Below are 20,762 nucleotides of genomic sequence, written 5' to 3' on the forward strand. Positions count from 1 at the left end.
GTGTTACAGAAAAACCTGACTGGAGCCCCTCCTCCCCTCCATGTGAGGAGACATTCTATAAATCTTGCTTCCTAATGTTAAGTTGTGGGTGAACATATCAGACGACACAGCGATTCTTCAAACAGTTCTTGTTTATTCACAGGCCAGAACAGAACTGAACTGAAGGGTTCAGTCAGCCTGCTTATATAGAGCTCCAGTACAACGTAACTGTAACAATTTTCTAAAACTATCCAATCACTGAACATCACTTTCGATCCCTTATTTGCACAACTATCTACAGTATCCCCCTGCTGGCCCAGGGTGAGAATTTCAGTACATAACACCTAACATGACTGATTGGTTGTTGCCCAGAATCACTTTGAAGGTCCCTGCTTTGATTTAGGGTGCTCCAGAGAGATCCTGCTTCAGTTTGGACAGCCTGTCCAAAGCTACAGCCTTTCCCCACAAGTAGAAACTGAGTGCCACAGCACCCTCCCCACATGTGATTCCTAGCAACCTCTAAGAAGAAGCACAAGGGCTGAAGATGTGAAAAACTTTGTTTCTACTTTGACCATGTCAATCTGACCGGTTTAGGGGAATTCCTGTGGAACTGAGCCTACTTTGATAAACAATATAACTCCCAAATTCCAGTCAAAGGGAAGTCTAGATATTTAACAGTGTCTGAAGGTTTACACAGAACATTGCAAGGGGGCGGGCATGAGATTACATGGGTGGGATGGGCAATGGGATTTCCCCATAGTGATTCTTTGGTGTTAGCTCTCACACTGTATCAGCAGCATGTGATCACTGTAAGAATGCAATGGGGAAGTTGGAGGAATGGCAATGTTGGTGCAGTACAGGTATAGTATTGTAAGGGCATAGGGAGCCTGGAAAGAAAGAAAGAAAGAAAGAAAGAAAGAAAGAAAGAAAGAAAGAAAGAAAGAAAGCGTTGTGCTTTAATGATGAAGGAAGTATGCATGCTCAGGATTCTAATTGTGTGGGGAGTCAACACAGGTAGAGTAGGTTCCTGCCGCATAAGTTTGGCTCAAATATATGGACAGCTCCAGCGATGGGCCGTCAGGTCAGGAATGTGAATGAGGCACCATAGCCCCTGAACAGTGCTAGAGTTGGATTAGAAACTCAATTCAGTTTGCATTTCAAGGTGAATTCCCCCAACTGACACTTTCCAAAACAATATACAAGGTGAAGCACTGCCACCCTTTGAAATTTGCACTTTTCCAAGTTTTGCAATACAGTTCTCCAATCAAATAATGTCCACAAAAATGCATGTGCAAGGGTAAAGTGTGCATAGCAATATATTAGTGAAAGCAGCATATAAAAAATGGAAGTTAAGGGAAATTAAGCAAATTAAGGGAAATTGCCTAGCATATGCATGTTTGTAAAGCAAATGATGCATGTTTGCAAAGCAATGTTGCATGCAGCAATGCGTATATTAGGAGAAATTTGCATTAAAATTCTGCTGAATTTTCAGGAGGAATTTTTTTTTAAAAAAATGCAAACTTATATGGAAATGTGGAAAATTGAATTTAAGACTAGAGGAATGAGAAACAGACTGCAGCTGAAATTGACGGATTTATCCATCCCTACAGAACATACACACCTGTCCTCCACCCAATCATGTGAGAGGGAATAGGTGATGTGTCTGGGACCCTCTGTGGTGCAATGGGTCAATGCATCCTGCTGTTAACCAGAAGGTTGGTGGTTCAAGACCAACTAGGGATGGCTATGGACAGGATTCCTGCATTGCAGGGTTTTTGACTTGATGGTCCTTGGGTCCCTTCCAGCTCTATAATTCTTTGATTCTATGAATAGGGTTACAAATACATTGTCATCCAGCCTGGACACAGATCCAGCACCAAGGGCCTTTGGGCGGTTCCCTCACTGCAAGAAGTGAAACTACAGGAAACCAGGAAAAGGGCCTTTTCAGTAGTGGTGCCCACCCTGTGCAATGCCCTCCCATCAGATAGCAAGGAGATGAGTAGCTATATTACCTTCAGGAGACATTTGAAGGCAGCTCTGTATAGGGAAGCTCTTTAAGGTTTAATGTTTTACTATGCCAGAGTGGCTGGGGCAACCCAGTCAGATGGGTGGGATACAAAAATAAATTGTTGTTGTTGTCATTACTATTACTATTATTAAAATGTAGTAGTCACATTTTTTTGCCATGGCAACTCAAAGTGACTTACAATATTTGAAAAACAAACAAACACATGATTACATACATTAAAACCAGCATTAAAATAAAACCTATGTTAAAACATCCCACCCATGTAAAAAGGCCACAGGTAGTTAACAGCCAAAGGCCAGATTAAAAAGGAAAGTTTTTGCCCAGTGCCTAACAATAATGAGCACCTTGGCCTCTGAATTCTACACCAGCTGCAGTTTCTGAACCATTTTAAAAGGCAGTACAGAAGAGGACATTCAATGTTACACATATTGTCATCTCTTCTGTAAGAAATTCTGGGTTACTAAAAACAGCATCCAGCCTGAAATAAAAAGATTATGCCAAACAATGGTTAGGGGCCCTGCCAGTCTGGCTACATTTCTTTACTTGCCCCAACGAAGAGGAAGCATACATGATTGCACAATGAGAATATCAGAAAACCTTCTTCTTCTTCTTTCTTGAAGGTCATATGTCTAATATTAGGCCACATTCATGAATAGTTGTGATGTCATTTATTGTAAGGTGCCCCCACAACAAAATGTTGTTCCTGTTCAGCATTCCAGCCATGCCTGCTTGAAATGTTAAAGTTATTCACCAAGTCTCTAGTAAATATCATATAAATATTTCTTAGATAAAATTGACTACATTGGAGAAGACTTAGAAGCAATGAAAAAATCTGCTCTTCCACCAGCTTTTTTGGACGGTGGGATTTAGTTATCTAGAGACACGGCCTGCTGTTAGAAGAATGCTGTTGTAGGTTTGAATTGATACAGTGGTACCTCGGGTTACAGATGCTTCAGTTTACAGACACTTCAGGTTACAGACTCCGCTAACCCAGAAATAGTACCTCGGGTTAAGAACTTTGCTTCAGGATGAGAACAGAAATCGTGCAGTGGTAGTGTGGCAACAGCGGGAGGCCCCATTATATAAAGTGGTACCTCAGGTTAAGAACAGTTTCAGGTTAAGAATTGGTTTCAGGTTAAGAATGGACCACCAGTACGAATTAAGTTCTTAACCCGTATACCCATTGTATATGGATTGCAGACCCTCCAAGTGTTCTTGTTTACCAGGGATGTCCCTAATTTAGAGAAGCCATCCTGGTTTCTGATTTGATCCTGGAATGTCCCAATTTCCTTAAAGGCAAAGGGACCCCTGACCATTAGGTCCAGTCGTGACCGACTCTAGGGTTGCAGCGCTCATCTCGCTTTATTGGCTGAGGGAGCTGGTGTACAGCTTCCGGGTCATGTGGCCAGCATGACTAAGCCACTTCTGGTGAACCAGAGCAGCGCACGGAAACACCCTTTACCTTCCCGCTGGAGCGGTACCTATTTACCTACTTGCACTTCAATGTGCTTTCAAACTGCTAGGTTGGCAGGAGCAGGGACCGAGCAATGGGCGCTCACCCGGTCACAGGGATTCGAACCGCCAACCTTCTGATCAGCAAGCCCTAGGCTCAGTGGTTTAACCCACAGCGCCACCAGTGTCCCATTTCCCAATTTCCTTAGGATGTCCCTATTTTCATTGGAGAAATACTTTAGGGTATGGAGTTATCTGACCCCTGAGCCGTCTGAAGGCAATCCTGTATGGGGAATTTTTTTAAATGTTTAATGCTTTATTATGTTTTTATATATGTTGGAAGCTGCCCAGAATGCCTGGGGCAACCCAGAAAGATGTGTGGGTTATAAATAGTAAAATTATCGTTATGGAATGGGACGTCCCTATTTTCATTGGAGAAATGTTGGACGGTATGAGATTGCTGTTTTCAGACTTTCTTACTGTTTTGTGCATTTCTTGTTGCAATCTGCCATGAAATCACTAGACACTGAAAGGTGAGACAGAACTTTTACACATAAATGAAATCTTTTTTTTTTTAATGGATACAAGTAAAAGAATAGAATATGAGTCGCCTGATAGTGGGGATGAAAAATTGGGCATGAATTTATTAGCTTATCTGTTTTCTGATGGCATCTGCTGTGGTGCAGTCTGTGATAGCTGATGCCTATCGGGAGTGGTAGGGTGGAAGGCAGAATGACCGATGGTTGCTGGTGTCAGCACCAATAACAGGAAGAGTCAGCTAATTCTAGCTTTTTCCCTGTCCTCTCTGCTGAGTTCTACAAATTCAACACTGAGACTAAAGAAGAGGAAGCTGACATGACAGGCAGCGCCACCCTCTAGTCTGGCCCCAAGAAAGAAGGCAGGCAAGGAGGGAGGCTGGCTGAGGGCAGACTGAGCTTGCTGGAGCAGTGCCCCATAGACCCTAATGCAGAGTTTTCCAAACTTTCCCTGTTGGTGGCACACTTTTTAGATATGCACCATTTCGCCACATGATAATTCAGCTTTAGCAGCAAACTGGAGGTTAAACTAACCTGTTTCCATCCCCAGGAGGAGCACAGGGAGCGTTCGTGCGACATACCTACACACTGCAGCCAACACACTAACGTATCATGACACACAGTTTGGAAAGCTCTGCCCTACTGGATCAGACTCCCCCAGGTGCAATCAGGTGATTTTAGAATCTAGACCAGGGTAGTCCAACATGCAGCACTCGGGCCTTTTTGGACAGCCCTTGGTGACACCCCCCCCCGCCTCCCCACAGGGTCAAGAGTGGCTGGGGAAACGCAGCCAGATGGGTGGGGAATAAATAATAATAATAATAATAATAATAATAATAATAATAATAATAGGAAGGCAGCAAGAGGTCTGGGGTGTGTGTCAAATTTTGGCATCACCACACAAACATACACTAAGACAGTATGCGTCACACAGATTCCATGTCAAAGTACTCTTGCATCCCAATTGATATGAAAAGCTGGACCGCCCTGCTCTGGACTTAACAGATTTTTGGGGGGAGAGTCCTCTTTAGATGACAATGTGCAGGCCCCACCCTGCACAATTGATCACATGACCAGTGCACACACTCCATTTGAGTGGCAATGCTCTGTAACTTTGTGGGGAGCAGCCCCCTCACATATTTTATGGGGCAGGGCAAAGGGACCTTGGCTCCTATAGCCATGTGTATTATGTCACTTGCTTCAAACTGTGATAAATCAGCATTGCTGTGCTTGGGGGCCTCCTGCTCATCCTGCTGAATGGGGCTCTAGGCGTCTGCCCAAAAGCCTTGCCTTCATACCCCGCTGAGCTCCTGTCCAGCCCTTGTCAAATCAATATGCTGAATGAGATGGGCCTTTGGTCTGACTCAGTGTTTACCACTGCATATGTTTTTACATGGTGGTGTCACGGCCTTTAAACTGATTGATGCCGCTACAGAAATATCCCTTGTTCTCCCTCCTAGAAAGGTGCTTTACTTAACCTCTGCTGTCTCATATTTCAAGATCTTTGTCATTTCCGATTAAATTATCTGCAGACGTCTCCATGCGCTCTTCCAGAGCCATTAGCCAAAGGTTGCTCTGGATGCTGTGCTGTGTCGCAGAGAGCTGTTAGAAGCAGAGCGCATCCAGATGTGTTGTCATATCTGCTTGAGCTCCTCCTTGAGCAACAGAACAAAACCTGTTAGCTGTCGCTGCCAGACTTCATTATAGCCTGGAGGAAAGGATTGATGAGCAAGACACAAGTGCACACTAAGTCAAGGCTCCAACATTTATAGGTCAAATGGCTGCCATCCACAAGTCTCCAATCTGTGGCAGAGTGAAATGTCGGATTGTTTCCAGAAACACTGTGACAATCGAGTTTAAGTTATCATTTGGGGGGTTGGTTGGGAGGATGGATGCCTGGGTTTTCGTTTTTCTGCAAGAGCTTCATATTCTTTGTAACAGATTTATACATTCCCCTTTAATAACTTACGGTTGTGCTAATGTCTGAAGGGGCAAAGCACTAATCCTTCTATTTGTTTCCCTTTGAAAACACTCTGCTTCACCATCTCCCTTGGAATATATTCAAAGAGGCGGAGTGATCTGGATGAAGACTATTATTATAATAAAAAATATAGATCACTTGCACCGTACGCAAGAGTAACATTCCGGGGATAGCACATAAAGCCAAAATACTTTATACAGTGGACGCTCGGGTTGCGAATGTGCTCTGTGCGGGAGGCACATTTGCAACCCGCAGCGTTTGCAACCCGCAGCGCCGCGTCTGCGCATGCGCGGGTCATGATTTGGTCTTCTGCACATGCGCAAAGCATGATTTAGTGTTTCTGCGCATGCATGAGTGCCAAAACACAGAAGCAACCCATTCCGGTATTTCTGGGTTCGGCGTAGTATGCAACCCGAAAATGTGCAACCTGAAGCGTCTGTAACCCAAGGTATGACTGCACAGGGAACTCCCCATTTGTATGTGATTGGCAGGCACACAACTGTTGACATACATGCCATTTTCTGCACTGCAAGGGAGCAGGGTGGGGGTGGAACAGGGCGGGCTTGACATGTGTGGTGCCTCAGAACAAAGAACCACCATGCAGCTCTAAGTTCTGGTGAGTTCCTTTGCTCTCCTTTTTAAAAAAAAACCCAAAAATTAAAAGCTTAAGAAGGCCTATCTAGTCAAGTATCTTGTATCAAATAGCAGCCAGCCAGATGCTTCCAGGAAGTCCACAACCAGGCATGAACACTAGAGTCCTCCCATGCTAGTGTCATCTAGCAACTGGTATTATAGCAATGTGCAGGGTAAACTGCACTACCCAGGATTTGTGTGCATGTGTGTGCTTCAAAAGTATGGTATGTACACAGCCTTTGATGGAAGTCTTGTTGAGCACATTGTGGGGTTCTTAAAGAAGAGTGGGAACTAGCAAAATCTGCAGAATGCAGATCATCAGAGCAATACATTCTAAAATGGAAGAAAGGACACTCACAAAATAATGTAAGTGCAACACACAAACTCTCTCTCTCTCACAAACACACCCCAATGAAAAATTTGCCAAAGTTTTCTCCCCCCTTTGATAATTTCTGAATTCAATATTCTTTTCTTTCTTGGCAATGACTGGGAAATATGTGGGAGGAATTTTCAGCATGAAGTTAACTTAGATCTCTCATTCTCCATGAATTTGTCTACCAATGGTAAGCCGGTACTCCTCTCCGTATCTTGCAGCAGTGAACCCCATAGATTACTTGCACACTTTGTAAAGTATACAGAGTGTTCAGAAATGCATACCCAAAACCTGGGATCAAGAGTTTGTGGAGTAGAAGGTGGGGCAAGGAACCTATGCTTGCATACTGTCTTCAAGGCTCAGCTCTTATAGTCAGAAAAGAACAAATAGTATAAAATGAGTTCTTCTCTTTATCTCTTTCTCATAATAAGCAGATGCAAACTGAACTATCCAACATAAGCAGATGCGTTCATTCGTGCATAATTTGATCCATTTGGGTTATGTGGTTGCGGAGTTATTAAATTAACGTGTAATCCTTTTCTGTTTGTGTTTATTTTACATCCTCTTCCCCAGCAAGAGTATGCTATAGCCTTGTCCATAATTTTCACTTTGAGGGAACACCTTAAACAATCCTGTGAAGACAGAAAGCATATGGCATTACTTTATCATCTCTTCTTTCTGCTCGTGGCCTGACCAGTGTTTGCTTTTCACAGCTGCACCCAGCATCTGTTTTTCATCTCATCCCCTCACTGTATCCACCCAGAGATATAACAAATATTACCCTCTTGGTGTTTCATCTTCCTTGTTCTGTCATGCTTTTCAAGCTTGGTGAGCTGATTTCCAAATGATCTCCTCTCCCCGTGCCTTCAGATTATTTATTATTTAACAGCAGGGCTGGCTTCAGGGGTAGGTTTTCTTGGGCACTTGCCAAGGCCTACGCCCCTGCAGGAGGACAACGGCCAACCCTTGAAGACTCCTGACTCTGCATCAGGATACAGCCCTGCCCAGACTTTGAACCTGAGGGTCTTCAGAAGGTCCCTTCAAGAGATCCCCACTGATCCTAAAAAGTCACCAGACCTAGACATCTCTGCACCAGAACTGAAGGTCCCCATACCAGCTGCTTGGATTCCTGTTGGGCTCTCACACACAACACTCCTTTCTCTCTCAGGACCACAATAGCTGTGAAGATGCTAAGCCAGGCTAGAGTTTCAGAGATGCCACCAAGGTGCCCAGCTAGCTACCATGAGGTTACCCAGGAGGAAGAGGGAAGTGCATGGAATCACCTGTCAGGACCAGGAAGGGGTTGAGCCTCCAGCTGCTATATAACATCTGGGTGGGTATTTAACTAATGCCAATGTCTTTAGCACCACACTTAAAGCGGCATATGGAGACAGAGCTTGGGGAAAAATTCAGGGGTGGGGATCACAACCTGGCCCCATTTCCTACAGTGTCATTTCCTCTTTCCTGCCACATCAGCTTGGCCATGTTTAAGAGAATCCAGTCCAGATAAGCAAGCAGCAACACCTGTCCTGGTGTTGGTGGGGGGCTCATGGTGAAGGCAAACATCTTTATGTGCCAGTTAGGAAGGAAGCCCATTACTGGGGCAGGGGGTGTCTTGGTAGACAATCAGGAGACTGGAGGCTGAAATGCTCACAAAGGGGGAGTTCACAGCCAGGGAGAGGGGGAGTGGCAGTGTAGACTTTTGCCACCTACAGCAAAAATTATACGTCCAGCACTGTTTGGGGCTGCAATCCTTTGCATGCTTAACTGGGAGTAAGTTCCCCAACAGAGGGCTCATCCATACTTCTGCTTGTCCTGTGCCTAGAAAGCAAGGGGCTGAGTGGTTTCCCTGCTTGCAAACATCAACCTTGAGAAAACCCAAATGGCTATTTGCACTGATTGAGGAGTGTTTTCCCAGAGGTAAAGCAGCAGGGCAAAAGAAAGTGTGGACAAGCCCTGAGCATGTGTTACTTCTGAGAAAACGTGCATAAGATTGGTCTGTAAGTTTCATCAGTTTTGTATATTAAGCTATAAATGGCTTGTTAGAGCCATAAAACAAGAAAGTAGGTATTACGATTGTGATTCTGCTCCCTGCCCTGAAGGTGAGGAAAGGAAATCTCTGAGTCTTCCCCATTGCTTCAATTTTTGTGTAATACATCCCTGTGCTTGCCCTGTGTCAAGTGCTAGATCCTTCCTCTGCATGGCCTGTCCCCTTTGGGCTCAAATATAAAATACCCCCTGGTCACTGCTTTATAGCACTGGAGTACTGGCCATGGCTTTACTTCTGATTGTTCAGGCACTGCTGCTGACTAGGTGTATTTTAAGATCAAGGGTCATTGCAGGAAAACCACAGTGTGTGGTTATGGGCACACACTCAATTTTCAACTGCTTTGTGGAAGTGAAAGCATATTTATGGTCCTTATGTCTACCGTGGGAGACTTCAGATATATATTCCAGGGATGGGGAACCTGTAGTCCTCCAGATGCTCAGCTTTCATCACCCTCAGCTACCATTGCTAATGGCCAGGGGCTACTGGAGCTGGAGTCCAGCAACATCTGGGAGGCCACAGTAAGGCTCATACACACTTAGCTTTACTCCGCATTTCTAGGCACAGGTCTAGGCTTTTGAGTTTTGTTTTTTTGTTTTTGTGTTGCCTTGCTGCTTTGTCCATAAAAACCTTGATTACTGCTGAATTGCAGCAAAGGGCAATCCTTAGAAAACTCAGATTGCTGTATGCTCTGATTTAGCTGTAAAGATTGGGTTTTCCTAAGGAAAGCGGTGGGGCAAGGGCTCAGACATGGACTGGGAAAGCACAGACCTGTGCCTTGAAAGCGCAAAAGGTAAGCATGGATAAGCCCTAAGGCCTAAGCCATGAGGAGGCAAACTAAGGCCTGGGGGCCAGATCCAGCCCAATCACCTTCTCAATCTGGCCCATGGACGGTCCGGGAATCAGCATGTTTTTACATGAGTAGAATGTGTCATTTTATTTAAAATGCATCTCTGGGTTATTTGTGGGGCATAGGAATTCATTCATTATTTTCCCCCAAAATATAGTCTGCCCCCCCCCCAAGGACTGAGGGACAGTGGAGCGGCCCCCTGCTGAAAAAGTTTGATGACCCCTGGCCTAAGCCATCCCTTGTGCATAAGATGCATGAGAAATCTTAAGAAGCAAAGGCAGCAGTCAGGAAACACAGGGATCTGTTGGCAGCTGCCCCATGTGGTGAACCATTGAACTGCAGGTGGCAACTTCATAATGACATACCTTCCAGCCCTTGAATGGTTTTACCCTGGCAGACCATTGCATCCTCCTGGTCAGCAGGAACGAGTGTAAAAGAGCTTCCAGTTCCAACTGGGTGTTGTTTGAGCAGCAAGGTCCTCTTGTACCTTTGCATCCTTGGTTTTACTCCAGCCCTGCTTCCTGATTTGTTCTGTTTTTGACTTTCCCTCTGGTCCTGAGTATTGGCTTGTCCCATAGCTCCTGGCCAGGGCTGGTTTTAGGGCCTAAGCAGTATACACTGGCTACACATTGCTAAACAAGTTTAATGCAAATGTATTCAAATGAAAGAGAAAATCTAGAAACGTAGGCACTTCTACAACCTAGCATTGGTTGCGGCAAAGACATGAAAAAATTCTCCCAAGAGACTCAAGATGGCATAAATACATGAATTTGCTTTCCCCCCTCCCCCATCTTCTCAATAACAACAACCTTGTGAGGGAGATAAGGCTAAGAGAGAGTAGCTGGCCCAAAGTCACTAGTGAGCTTCACAGAGCTAGGAATCTGAGGACATAAAGTGGGGTAGCTAACCTCCAGAAATTATTGGAATACAACTCACATCAGTCCCACGAGAACTTGACCAACAATTCACACACCACTCATAGTTAAACTCACTCCAGCAGGCCACCAACTTGGGCGGCTTCAAAAGAGAATTAGACAAATTTGTGGAGGATAAAGAAAGGCTACTAACCCTGATGGGTATGTTCTACTTTCACACTAAGAGGGAATAACGTTTCTGAATACCAGTTGCTGGAAACCACAGGAGAGGAGAGAGCTATTGAACCCAGGTCCTGCCTTCAGACTTCCCATAGGCACCTGGGAAGAGGATGCTGGACTAGAAGGACCACTGTCATAATCCAGCAGGCAATGCTTATGTTCTTATGATGATGGGAGTTGTAGTCTAGCAATATCTGGAGGGCACTACCTTGGCTACACTTGGCCGAAGGCATTAGCCGTATTACCCTAATGGTTATTTACCTTGCCTTGCTCCTAGCTCACCTTGATCTGCTAGCTGAAATCAAGACTTGACACAGCTTTCAGTGGAAATCTGAGATTCCCCATCACTAACAGCTGAAGAATACAATACACTAAGTAAGGTGATCTATGCAAATTTGAATTTGCATCATTTATGCAGACTACCAAGCCCAGCTTTGTTGGCACAGAATTTGGGTTGCCTCAATGTGACATTTGTTCAACCTCCCTGCTCCCAAAGTACGCTGTGTATTGTGTCATGTTTGGGATACAGAATGTGTAAGAATGACAAAATGCTTATCATTGTCCTTTTCGCTAACCTCCTTGCCCTGGCTTCAAAAAAAGGGTGCTTCCTGAAGGGAATGGGAGGTTTCCCTTTCCATAGACAAGTTTACTTAAAAACAAACATACAAACAAAAACAATCTGTTTGCAGTTTTAATCCCACATCTGGAGGTACCCCTTTGATTATTATGTGAAACACACATTCCACCCACCTTCTCCATCAAAAGACATATGGCTCCCTCTTGTGGTAACATGTCCAGATTTAACTGGCTTATTACATGCTGTGTGAGGGCAGCCAGAGAAAGGCGCCATGAAATAAATTAACAGGACCCATGCTTTTTAGGCACAGGACCAGCAGAAGTGTGGATGAGTCCTCACAGCTGAATCTAACTTCAACACCACAACCACTCAGCATATATGAGAGCAGAAGGCTAGTTTTGAGGGTGCACAACAGGCCTGTGATACACATAGCTCTGCAACAGAGAGGAATGGCCTGTGATTTCAGAAAGAATGGCTAAACGGCTTCCACCACAACCCCAGTATCAGCCACTTGATTGCCTCAGTCCACCTAATGGTAGGGCTAGTCCTGAGCACAACAATAGGGACTGTTTTCAGTGATAGAAAGACAATGGCCAAGGTCTCGGAAGCAGCAGATGAAGTGGTTGATGTGCTATTAAAAATGGTGGGGCAGGCACAGGGCTGACTCAAGGCCTTTTGGTATCTGAGGCAGTAAATGTCAATGATTCTCCAACAATGGCCGAACAGCCCAATGACATCCTAGTTGTCACAGCAGCAGAGTCACAGACAATGTTAGCCAAAGAAATGGTCAGACTAAGGCTCCATCTGAACTGTATCATTTAAACAAGCATCATTAAATGGTTGTTCTCTCCCTTCTCCCAAATACTGGGAGCTGTAGTTTTTCATGGTACAAAGTTGTCAGAATCCTTTGGATTGAAGCCATGATTCTTTAAAGTGGTATGATGATGGAATTCATTCATATGAATTCCATTCATATGAATTCATTCATATGATTCTTTAAAGCATATGATGATGCTTTAAATGTATAGTGTAGATAGCAGCCTAAGAAGATAGGGAGGTGTGGCTTTGTTGCCATGGTAATCCACTGCTTCTTCTGCCAGGAAGCATGGGAGGATGAGCAAAGACTGCAGTCTATCCATGTGATAATTGAGAAGAGGATCAGCCCCAGGATCAGAGAGGATCAGCTCCAGAATTCTCTGGAAAAGCAGAAACAACGGCAATCCTATATTCACTTCCCTGTGAATAGGCCCCATTGAATTTAGTGGTTATTTCTGAATAGCCATGGACATTATTCACTGCCTCCTCTCATATGAATGAGTCTGGAAGGGAGAATTGGGCTCATGAGTGGTATTCATGTGGTGTGTACATATGCCAAAACAGTCCCTGATTAACCAAAGGAGGCAGACCCTTTTTAATGGTGGCTGCCTCTGGTATCTGCATTACACAAAGCCCCTACACCTAAGCCTCTTCACTGGGCTTCCTTTACGGTGTACTGCATGCAACACTCAGTTGTTCAAAGAGGAAGAACAATGGCATGGATGGGGCTAAAAGTATGATCCTGCTCCATTGTCTACACAATCACAGTCAGTAATGTGTGCATGGGGCTTAAGAGCTCTGTGGCTCTGTGGCAGCATTATCTGCCTTGCATGCAGAAGGTCCCAGGTCCAAAACCCAACATCTCCAGGTAGGTCTACAAACTAGATGGACCAATGGCCTGACTCTGTATACAGCAGCTTCCTTGGATCTGGGAATAAGGAATTATTATAATAATCTGTTTAAATCTGTGGTGCAGATGCACCTCTCAACATAGATAGCCAGCAAATTCCATGCCTTTATTGATGTTCCCATGTTATGCCTTTTCAGCCTTGAGCTGTGGTTTGCGAATTACAGGGATGGTTCCTTATTTTTGGAACTATGGATCTCTGTTTTTGGCTCAGTTCCACTAACAATAAAACCTTTTTAATGCATACTGACAGATGTTCTGCACCCTTGGCTAGGATTTAGAAAAAAACAGCGTTTGTGGGGAGCACTAATATGCTTTCTTTTTGGAAATGGCAAAGAAGTCAGATATGTCCAAACAACTCTTCCTTCCATGAGTCTTCATGAGTTCAATGTGTCTTACTCCTAGGGAAGTGTATCTCAGAATGCAACCTTAATGAGGAGTCCATTAACAGGAAATGGTGGATGTGAGCATAATGAGCTTTTGAAGAAACAGCGTAGTGCAGTGATTAGACTAGAATTAGGGTAGAGCCAAGTTCAAACTGACACTCAGCTGTGAAGCTCATGGGGTAACCTTGGGCTGGTCATTCCTTCCAAACCTAACCTACCTTTACAGTGTTGTTGTGAGGACAAAATGGAGCAGCAGAGCAATGCACACTTCCCTGAGTTCTTTGGAGGAAAGGCAGGATATGAACAAAATACAATAACAGCACAGTCCTGTTTATTTATTTATTTATTTATCAGATTTATTTCCTACCCTTTCTCATATTTGGCCAGTGTAGTATGGGGGAGAAAAAGCAAAGACATCACCTTGCCAACAAAGGTCCGTATAGTTAAAGCCATGGTTTTCCCAATAGTGATGTATGGAAGTGAGAGCTGGACCATAAAGAAGGCTGATCGCCGAAGAATTGATGCTTTTGAATTATGGTGCTGGAGGAGACTCTTGAGAGTCCCATGGAGTGCAAGAAGATCAAACCTCTCCATTCTTAAGGAAATCAGCCCTGAGTGCTCACTGGAAGGACAGATCCTGAAGCTGAGGCTCCAATACTTTGGCCACCTCATGAGAAGAGAAGACTCCCTGGAAAAGACCCTGATGTTGGGAAAGATTGAGGGCACAAGGAAAAGGGGACGCAGAGGATGAGATGGTTGGACAGTGTTCTCAAAGCTACCAGCATGAGTTTGACCAAACTGTGGGAGGCAGTGGAAGACAGGAGTGCCTGGCGTGCTCTGGTCCATGGGGTCATGAAGAGTCAGACACTACTAAACGACTAAACAACAACAATAGGATGGGGGAGGGAATGATCTGGCCAGATCCAGTTCCCCTATCCTAGTTTATGGGATAAGCAACATTAGCCAAGTGTAAAACTCTAGCAGGTTTGAGAGAAGGAAAGGCTAGAACTTTTCTCCACGTCTTGCCAGTTTTCTTAATGGAATGATTCCCCCCTACCCCCAAAATAATTTGACCTTACCTATGTTCTGAAGCAGAATAGCCAGGTCACAGGTTTAGTACTTTGCCAAAAGCTAGGCCCCCAAGGTGTTACTGTGGCCTTACCGTGAGGTGCATGAGGTGGCCAACTCAGATGATAGATATCTAGTCAACCACAATGAAGGGCAGCAGCATGGTAGACAAACAAAGCAACTACTTATATACACTTCTGAAAGCCTGGACCACTCCCACTCCCAACGTGATTGGCTGTCTACACTTCCAAACAGCGAATCACGACTCAGAGTTCAAGGGCCAATAGCAGCAAGTGGGGGAGCTGCGCGGCTTTGCCGGTGGCCTCCCTTTCCCTGCACACCTTGACGCTCAAGCCTCCGCGGGAGGAGAGCAATCCCTGCAGAGGCTTGGGAAAAGGTCAACAACTTTGGGAAAGGGGGGGGGAGCACCGGAGAGATCTTTGCACCACAGTGCCAGATATGCTTAAGACAGCCCTGTGTCTGTGTACCTGAATGAATCTGTGAGTAAACTACTTTTATATAAATGTTAATCAGATTCTTGTATTTATTCTTTTTAAGAGGGATTAGAAGGGATTTTACCAGGAAGGAATCTTTAATGGTAAGACTCAGATGAGTCAGCAACAAGCTGATTGCTGTGTAATTTAAAAAGGGGGATGTTTGGAACTCTGCTAGAATATGGAACTTGCTAGAGCAAGTTAGGAAGGATATCATTAAATAATATATCCTCTCCTGCCTCCCTAATCATCCCCACACATTATATCTGGTGTTCAGTGGGAATAATTGGAGAATTGATTCTTAGTTGCATTGAGGCACTTTTTGAATGACCCCCCCCCAACATAATAATCAACATCCGGGGGAATGGCCTGACTCATTTGGTGGCAGCAGGCATGGATTCTATTATCGTAAATTATTGGGGTAAAATTGCAGTTCCAGTGACTTGCATTCCATGCTCCACCCTTCCATGCTGTTTATGACCATCTATAAACAGACTTCTGTGTGCCTGACTGGCAATCAGAGCTGTAATCTTGTTTCCATCTTGCCTGGGAGTATACTCAAGGGAATACTTCCTAAACCAACCATTCAAATGGAAGCCAAAACCAATACATTTATGAAGTCATATCACCTCGTAAATATGTGGTTCTTCCCATGGAGAGGCCTCAAAAGATGAACTGTTGCTTCTGGTTTGAAAGTGGCAATTGCATTTTGGAGTTACAGAGCTTCTCGGGAAACAAAGTTCATTTAGGTCCCTGTATCTATGCATTTATTTGCAATATTTATATGCCCTGTCCACATTTCCACACCAGTTTGCAATTTCTTTAAAAAGTCCTCATGAAAATTCACCAGTATTTTGGTTTGAATTTCTCCTAAACAAGGCTGTTGCTTTGATGATGCACCCTGAGGCAATTGCCTCCGGGGGTGAGATCCTGCCAGGGCAGCAGATTCTGCTGCTGGGCTTGCCTGTGGAGCCACTGCCAACCAAGCAGACTGATGGTGAAACAGCCACCTCAGCTGCCACCAAAATGGTACCAGTGCCAAAATCTGCAGCCTGCCCTGAGAGAGACTTCTACTCCAGCTGCTGTCACTCTCTGACCTTGGTAGCAGCGCTGAATCCAGAGGGGAGGAGCCACTGGAGCCAAAAGACCAACCCACAGCTTCTTCAAGGACTTCCGGCTCACCTGATTGGCTCGCCATCTTCTTCTGGCTCTTCTGATTGGTGCTCTTTTGCTGGGCTTCCATTCATTTTGTGTTCACTGCGGCTACCGCTGGAAACAACACAGAGTTCCTTTTCACCATACTGAGAGATACAGATATTATATGTTGTTGATTTTAAAAAGCTGTGCATTTACTCTGAAGTACGCCCACCTGCTTGCAATTGCAGGAGGTGGGGGTTATTGTGTGTCTTGGATTTATATTTGGATGTCTTTTAAAAACTGCATTTACTCAAAAATAAGCCAGGCTGCTTGCAAATGAGTGGGATACTGTATGTCATGGACTCCCGCAAAACTGGTGACATAACACAGTCTTAAGCACATTTATTTGAAAGTTAGTCACAGTTTGAATGCAAAGGCCTGGAGCAGGATTTCGCTTTGCAGGGAGGCAGACTGTCATGGATTGGTTGGGTGCAGAGGAATGGTGGGACAAACCAGCAGGGGAATCACCAAAGGAAGAAGGCTCAGAGCCCAGGAATTGGTGATGGGACAACAATGAGTTTTGCCTCATACACATTTTTGCAGAACAATATTCTGCTTTACAACTGGATCTGATCAAAGGTACTTAATACTTCGTCCTGTTCTCAAAGTGACGAAGCAGGTGTAGGAAGTTTGGGAGGAGAAACTGAGTGCAAAAGCATTTTCTCCACTTGTGATTTCAGCAACTGACAGTATCCATTGATAACTTTATGCTGCATGAATTTGAATCGTCCGTATTTTAAATCATCTGTGTTAGTGGCCATCACTGCATCTTCTAGTAGTTAATGCTACAGTTTTAAATATGTGTTGTGTGAAGAAGCACTTCCTTTCCTCAGTCTTAAATATTCCACCATTCAGATTCACTTCATGCATTATTACTATTTTTCTATCCACTTTCTCCAAATCATTCATACCCTATTCCAAGAAAATGCAGCCATTGCAAACAGCATTTTAAGACATTTCAAAAGCAAGCCACATACTCATATAAAAGTAGTTTGAAGAATTTATGAGAGAACAAGTTAAAAACAGCATCAATACGCACCATTCAGACTCTGAAACTCAGCTTAGCATTTTTACTAAAACCAGCATGAAATAAAGGGGTTTTCAAGGCTCATTGAAAATCCAGCACTGATGGAACCAGATTTTGTTCCCTCAGGTGGGAGTTCCCACTGCTTGGAAAATTCATAAAAAAAAGAAGAAGAATTAGTTCTGTTCCAGTTTGCCCCTCCAAATAGGATCTAATTGTGTTGCAGTTCAGTTCACAGTTTGATTTGCAGATGTGGTCCTTGACCTTAAGAACATAGGAAGAGCCTGCTTCATCCAGAAAGTGGCCTACCTAATCCAGCATCCTGTTCTCACCGTGGTGAACCAGATGCCTGTGGGAAGCCAGCAATCAGAACATGAGCACAAGAGCTATCTCCTCTGCCCTGTGGTTTCCATCAACTGGAATCCAGAAGCATTGCTGCCTCCATCTGTGGAGGAAGAGCATAGCCATTATAGCTAGTAGACACTGATAACCTTCTCCTCTATAAATTTGTCTAATCTTATTTTTTTTATAATTATTGTAATATATAATACACTTGTTATGTACCGAAGCTCTCACCCTGGGCCAGCAGGGGGATACTGTAGATAGTTATGCAAATGAAGGATCGAAAGTGACGTTCAGTGATTGGATAGTTTTAGAAAGTTGTTACAGTAACATGGTACTGGAGCTCTATATAAGCAGGCTGACTGAGCCCTTCAGTTCAGTTCTGTCCTGGCCTGTGAATAAACAAGAGCTGTTTGAAGAATCGCTGTGTCGTCTGATATGTTCACCCACAACTTAACAACACAAATATAATTTATAATTATTGTAATTCACTCTATGTGGGGCTTACTTGAAGCTGACCCAGAAACTCCAGTGGGTACAGAATGCTGCGGCGAGACTCCTTACGGGGTCCTCGCTGCGGGATCACATTAATCCAGTGCTACACCAGCTGCACTTGTGGCTCCCAGTGGAGTACAGGATCAGGTTCAAAGTGCTGGTTTTAACCTTTAAAGCCCTATACAGCCTAGGACCCTCGTACCTACGGGACCGCCTCTCCTCATATGCCCCACGGAGGACCTTACAGTCTGCAAATAATAACATCTTGGAGATCCCGGGCCTCAGGGAGATTAAGCTGGCCTTGACCAGTTTTTAGCTATCCTTCAAAACTGATACTTCTCCAAATTTTGTGATGCAGTTCTCCAACCCCCCCATAATATGTATACAAATATGCTAATATTGGGAGAGTTTGCATATGCTAGTAAAAAATGCATCATACAGAAATGAATTCTATTACAGCCATCTGCTTGCAGAAATGTGTTTATATTAGGAGAAATGTGCACTAAATTGCTGACAAATTTTTATGAGGACTTTTTAAAAAATGCAAACTTATTCTGAAATGTGACAAACTGCATATAAGATAGGGAGAAAGAGAAACAGAGAGGAACTGGATGTGATGGGTTCGTCCATCCCTGGCAGAAACCACTGAATTTAAAAGAACAACAACAAATCAGTCAGTTACCACTAATCTAAAAGACAAGAGATGCAGTGTGCAGAAAGGTTCTGTTAGTAAGTTCATGGATTTGACACTTATTTACAAGATTTCATTTAACAGAAACAATAACCATTTTATCAATGCACACATCCTTCCACCAGAGGGCGCTAAGAGCAGTGACAATAATGTTGCCTATATAGAGAGACCTGTTGGTAAGCAATGCACAAGACAAATTGGCTCCTTCAATGTGCAAAACAAATTGGATCCTTCAATAAATTACTGCAAGTGCTGAGCCACGGATACTTGTAAGGTTACAAGATCCAGATATTTTAACTGCTGCTTGGTTAATATATGCCAGAACCTGGGCGGGGATGGGGGTGGAGGTGGGGATACATACAAACCAACTAAAAAACCTATCATTAGAAAGACTTGGGAACGGTTAAGTTTGATTTAATTAACAACCATGCTAAGAAAAAATTAAATGATCATAGGGAACTAAATGAACGGCATCCAGTAACAATTCGTGTGAAAAGAAATTTAGGAATCTCTGGTGTGGATTATTTATAAATAGGGAATATAGGGACGCGGGTGGTGCTGTGGGTTAAACCACAGAGCCCAGGGCTTCCCAATCAGAAAGTCGAGGTTCGAATCCCCATGACGGTGTGAGCTCCCGTTGCTCAGTCCCTGCTCCTGCCAACCTAGCAATTCGAAAGCACATCAAAGTGCAAGTACATAAATAGGTACTGCTCTGGCGGGAAGGTAAACGGCGTTTCCGTGCGCTGCTCTGGTTTGCCAGAAGCGGCTCAGTCATGCTGGGCACATGACCCAGAAACTGTACACCGGCTCCCTCAGCCAATAAAGTGAGATGAGTGCCGCAATCCCAGAGTTGGCCACAACTGGACTTAATGGTTAGGGGTCTCTTTACCTTTACTTTTAATCGTATATACCAATTCAGCAAGTATAGAATCATAGAATTGTAGAGTTGGAAGGGTAAAAAAGGTAAAAGGTAAGGGACCCCTGGACAGTTAAGTCCAGTCAAAAGCGACTATGGGGTTGCGGCTCTCATCTCGCTTTCCTGCATTTGTCCAGAGGCAGCTTTCCGGGTCATGTGGCCAGCATGACTAAACTGCTTCTGGTGCAACGGGACATCATGACTGAAGCCAGAGCACATGGAAATGCTGCTTACCTTCCCGCCACAGCGGTACCTATTTATCTACTTGCACTGGTGTGCTTTCAAACTGCTAGGTTGGCAGGATCTGGGACAGAGCAACGGGAGCTCACTCCGTCATGGGGATTCGAACCGCTGACCTTCCGATCAGCAAGCCCAAGAGGCTCAGTGGTTTAGACCACACCACCACCTGCATCCATAAGGTGGGAAGGGGTCCTGAGGGTCATCTAGTCCAGCCCCCTGCAATGCAGGAATATAGAATAAGGGCATCCCTTAATCTGCTGCCCGCCCGCCAAGTACCAATAGAGCACTGATGGTAGAAGAGGGGTGGCTATGGAGGTTTCTACATACAGTTGCTATAAAGAGGCCTCAAAGGATGCCCTCCAAGGGTAACATAGAATTGAGCCCTGAAAACAGATTATAAATGGAAGTATAATATTCAGTGGTTTTAACCCACCTTCCCCCCACTATTAGCAAACACAGAGTTATATTGAAGGAATGGCTCACTCTTCCCACTTACTTTGATCACTATCAGAAGCTTGAACAATTAGTAATTGGGGTTTTTTTGTTCAGAAAAAAAAGGATTGTGGTATTTAAAACATCTGGAAACATCTGGAAAAGGATTGTGGTATTAAAAACATCTGGCTGAAAAGGTAACA

At 44.2% G+C, this 20,762-nt stretch overlaps 1 long non-coding RNA gene across 1 annotated transcript in view; it reads right to left on the minus strand.

Annotated features, from left to right (window-relative positions):
* Nucleotides 1–20,762, minus strand: part of LOC310754412 — a 156,154-nt gene that overhangs the window by 114,063 nt on the left and 21,329 nt on the right. The window lies entirely within an intron of this gene.

This window comes from Podarcis filfolensis (assembly GCF_964270895.1).
Source record: "Podarcis filfolensis genome assembly, chromosome: Z".
In the NCBI taxonomy this organism is placed as follows: domain Eukaryota; kingdom Metazoa; phylum Chordata; class Lepidosauria; order Squamata; family Lacertidae; genus Podarcis; species Podarcis filfolensis.